This window comes from Haemaphysalis longicornis, unplaced genomic scaffold, assembly GCF_048455015.1.
Source record: "Haemaphysalis longicornis isolate Haplotype H1 unplaced genomic scaffold, Haemaphysalis longicornis Haplotype H1 scaffold_2, whole genome shotgun sequence".
Taxonomy (NCBI): Eukaryota; Metazoa; Arthropoda; class Arachnida; order Ixodida; family Ixodidae; genus Haemaphysalis; species Haemaphysalis longicornis.
Window position 1 is genome coordinate 154,864,995 of NW_027526295.1, and position 3,875 is coordinate 154,868,869.

The window sequence follows — 3,875 nt, forward strand, 5'->3', positions numbered from 1 at the left end:
CACCGACCACGCAACTCGTCAGACCAGGTAGCCCCCCCTTCCAGTCGTGCCTTTCTTTCTTTTTTCTTTTTTCGGAAGCGCCCGGCCGCGACGGCGAGGATGCTCTCTCTCTCTCGCCAAATCCCTTCCTGTCCGTGCAGCAACGCGCAGGCGGCGCTTCGCCGCACCTGCCTGCGCGCTGGGAACCGTTAAGATCGCGTTTAATCGGTCTACCGTCTTGACCCGCAAGTTCCGGACCGTGCAGTTCGAGTTTGTACAGGTGCGCGTCTAAGCAGAGAAGAAGTTGACCACCATGGGATAGTACTGAAAGCCGCAGCTCTCGGCCCTCAGTCCTGAGCAGCTGGAGAGCACCTGAACCTGTCTGCGGTCGGGCCAGCGACGCAGCAGAGGATAGGCCGCCTGTGGAACTTGAACTTAAGAACGTTCAACGCGTACTCTGTCTGATGAGGGAAGCTTAGCTATGCTACTAGAGAAGTGCTCGGACACTGACTTCTGCTTGCGAAGTCATAAAACTCCACAGCCACACGCTCGCCAGGTAATCAAATGTTACGTAACAAATGTACAAGTACATTTGAGATACAGACGGCTACCTGGTCTACAAAATACAGCAGTCCGTTCTTAACCGCCCTCCGGGAAGAGATTCCAGGAGCTAAGGAACTCTAATGAACATTCTGGTAGATTTGAGGAAGTCATTTGCAACGTGCCCCTGTCACACAGGAACATATTATGTACCTGTAGCTGCAGCTGCCCTGTGCGTCATTTATGCGGCTTTTATACGGTGAGATCGGCTGTGTCCCGCGTAGGGTGGGTGGGGGTGGCGGGAAGGGTGTAGAGGAGCCCCTGCTATGCGGAAAATAAAGTGACTCTGACTCTCACTTATTGGGACGCCAAGCAGGTTCTTGTAGATTCCTTTACTTGAATGTGGGGAGTAAAATGATGAGTAAGCAACTCCCGTTCTTTACTCTAGTCAGGAATCTAATTGGGAACGAGGTCACTATTCCATTCCTTGTGCACCGCCATAAGAACTGATTTATGTTGTTCCGCGTCACAACGAATGCTTTGCGTGACGGCAACGACCGCAGGCATATTTGGCTTGGAATTTTCGATTAAGTCTTTCTGTGACACATGTTTGGTTCACCCTTCCACTGATTTTCCGGATGTCGCTTAACTTCGACATGGTAACCGCGCAAAGAGGAAGACGAAGGACGCGGAAGAGCAGACGTGATGAACGCAATTTTTTGCACACAATGGCCGTTGGCACACAACACGTTGCCGTTTTTACGTGATGAATTAGTGACACCTGTACAAATGCGAGATCGATGAGGGCACAAGCCTTCCAGTCAAGCAGCAGACGCAACGAATTTTGCGCCTGCGCGCAGGACCGCGAAGGCATTACTTCTTGCCCCGCTGACCCGCAAACTTTTACCGCGTGCAGCATGAACTCTTCCGTTAAAACGACTCTGCAGAGGGGAGGACTGCGGAAACCTGGCGCTTCAGGGAAGAAACAAAATTAGCAGTGGTTTAGCTCGGCTATGCCAGGGTATACGTAGCGTGAGCTAAGGTTCAGCTGGTTATTCTTGGTTTCCTAGGATTAGCTGATTATGCTTACTGCTGCTAAAACGATTTCCAATCCAATCCAATCCAATCCAATCCAATCCAATCCAATCCAATCCAGTCCAGTACAGTCTGCTCCTCGCACATGCGCAGCACGGCTCTCCAGGAGCCACGCGAAACGGCTACCAAGCAGCTCCTGCGCAGCGTCAGACTTAGCTACTGCGCAACGGAGGCGCACAGCTAGGCCCGCGCCGGCGCCAGTGAGTCTGCCGCGGATATGACGTCACTCCTCTGGAATGCGCGGACCGGCGAATGTGCAGACCCAATCCTCTACACACGCGTACTCCAATTGGATTGGATATAATCCGACACAATCCAATTTAATCCAATCCAATCCAAGCCAATTCTATCCAAACCAATCCAATCCTCTTCGCGCTTGCGCAGAACCGCCCTTCCCGGCCCACGCGAAACTGCTCAACCTCGGCCAGTGTAGCTTACGCTACAATAAACTCGTCGCTGGACCGATAAACGCGCCCGCAACGCCGGGGCAGGAAGCACTCAAACCGTTTCTATTTTTCATCCTAAGCCACTCTTCGGTGGCCTCAGAGCAAAGCGGGTTAAGCGTCTCCACGCGATCGTTCCTTTGACCTCCCAAAGCTCTCTCACTTCCGAAACTCTCTTGAATCGTGCTCAGTGCCCCGTTAACATTTAATGCTAAATTTCACACTGCTCGTTAACTGGATGGCAGGGTGTAGAACATTATTTTTCGTTTTTTTATGCGTACCAAATTACTTTTATGCTTATATTTTTCGCAGGGTAGTCCTGTAATATAGTGCGCATGCGTGGATTGTTGCCGTCGAGTAAAATTAACTAAAGGCTATCGTAAACTGAGCCGGCACATTCAAGGTTTAATGGAAGAAAGAAAGTATTGGAAAAGAAGACCGTCCAACGACTGTTTCTTAAAGAGTAGGAAGCCCAGCATAGTGGTACAGCTCAGTGACCTTCGTGTGTCTTGGAAACCCCGTGATGACTCGAAGGGCTGCCCTGCAGAGTGTCTCTAGCTGTTCCGTCTCACGTTTCGTAAGACGAAAGCACAGGGCCTCGTTGCAGGCTTTGCTCACGAGGATGTCTTGAAATAATCGGTGGGTGATACTTTGGGACGCTCCACCGAATGTATTAGAAATCCTTCGTATTAAGCTTAGCAGAGGAGTCCATTGCGCTTTCAACTTACGAAGCCATTCTGAAGCTCCTCTGTACTCGTGGACTGGGATGCCCAGCACTCTGATCCACCGGGACGATGCACGCCGAAGTGTTTGACCCGTCATGGTCAAAGCAACTAGAGCCTGCTCTTCTGGCTTACCCCTAATGATGATATAAAATTTGTTTTGGTCAAGGAAACCTCCATTCCGGTAGCGGCGAGAAGACTGGTGAACGTGTCAAGAGCTTGTTGGAGACTGTGAAGAGCGCTTTCTGTCGAGGAATGATCCGCAGCTTTGGTCCATATGGTGACATCATCGGCATATGCCGTGACATGGACGCCAGGGACAGCTGCAACAACTCGCACAAGCTTAGTCATGACCAAATTGAAACGAGTGGGAGATAAGATGGCCCCCTGCAGAACTCCTGTATGGTTGTGAAATTGCAGAGTTTCGCGGCGGCCAGAGCGGATATCAAAACTCCGGTTTTCCAAGAAACTTCTTAGAAAATTGTTCAATGTTTTGCCCGTGTAGGCGTCCGTCAGTACCTCAAGAATAGCTGCGTAACTGTGTCATATGCTTTTCGGAGATCCAATGCAACCATGATGTGCGGTCACTTGTGATTTGTTTTTCGTATGATACGCCGCAGGAGAAACAGGGAATCACGTATCCCCAGATTTTGCCGAAACAAAGTTTGATACGGGTGGAAGTACTCAGCTCCCTCCTCGAGGTGGTAATGCAGTCTGGTCACTGCCATCCGTTTTATTATCTTACAAAAGGTTGACGGGACAGAGATAGGTCGAATATTGGCCATATCGGACCAGTCTTTCTATGGTTTAGGAAGGGCAGTTATTACAGCCTGTTTTAAAGCAGGTGGAACGTGTCCACGTATTCATATTTCATTTATCTTGTCGAGGAGCTCCTACCGTAAAGTCGCGGGCAGACATATACCGTTGCCCGCGTGAGTCGCCTAGACCGCACCGGTGCCTAGCCCCTACTTTGAGAAATGAAAGGGAAACGGGAGAGAGAAATGCCGGCTTTATTTACTTATTTCTCAGCAAGTAACGCATCGTTTCTTGTCGAACAAAAGCCGAGAGCGCTACGCAACGCATTATCTTTCATTTA